Source organism: Tachyglossus aculeatus, chromosome X4 (genome assembly GCF_015852505.1).
Source record: "Tachyglossus aculeatus isolate mTacAcu1 chromosome X4, mTacAcu1.pri, whole genome shotgun sequence".
Lineage (NCBI taxonomy): Eukaryota > Metazoa > Chordata > Mammalia > Monotremata > Tachyglossidae > Tachyglossus > Tachyglossus aculeatus.
The window spans coordinates 20,448,339-20,448,972 of record NC_052098.1 but is presented as its reverse complement, the minus strand read 5'-3'; the positions used below and the strand labels follow the sequence as shown (position 1 = coordinate 20,448,972).

General features: G+C 50.0%; 1 non-coding gene across 1 annotated transcript; it reads left to right on the top strand.

The window, feature by feature from the left end:
* The first annotated feature begins 202 nt into the window (after positions 1 to 202).
* On the top strand, positions 203 to 340 carry LOC119948588. Its single transcript, XR_005456974.1, has one exon. It is a non-coding gene; the product is annotated as a small nucleolar RNA SNORA7 (small nucleolar RNA).
* The last annotated feature ends 294 nt before the right edge of the window (positions 341 to 634 follow it).

Sequence of the window (634 nt, the reverse complement as noted above, 5' to 3'; positions counted from 1 at the left end):
CCGGCTCCACCAATTGTCAGCTGTGTGACTTTGGGCAAGTCACTTAACTTCTCTGGGCCTCAGTTACCTCCTCTGTAAAAATGGGGATTAAGACTGTGAACCCCACGTGGGACAACCTGATCACCTTGTAACCTCCCCAGCGCTTAGAACAGTGCTTTGCACATTGTAAGCGCTTAATAAATGCCATCATTAGGCATTGTGTCACCTCTCAGGGTCACACCTGGAGAGTTTCCAGTACTCCACCTGTCTCGACTACAGGAGGAAGAGTCCAGCTGAGGCATATCCATTCCATTCCTAGCTTGGCCAGTGGCTAGCAAGTGGAAGGCGATCTGCTACAAGTGAAAACTCACCTGTGCTGGGCAGCAGCAGCGTGGGAGAGAGTCGAGGGCGGATACTCAAGTTTACTGCGCGGAAGGAGGCAGTGGTAACCCGCTTCCGTATTTTTACCAAGAAAGCTCTATGGATCCACTACCAGAACGATTGCAGATGGAGATGGGGCGTTCTGAGAGAGATGGGTTCATGGCGTCGCTATGGGTCGGACATGACTCGACAGCATAAGACAGAAACAGGCATTATATAAATCAATCAACCCTCTATTTGTCTCCCCCCAATCCAACATCCTACCAAATTAAGA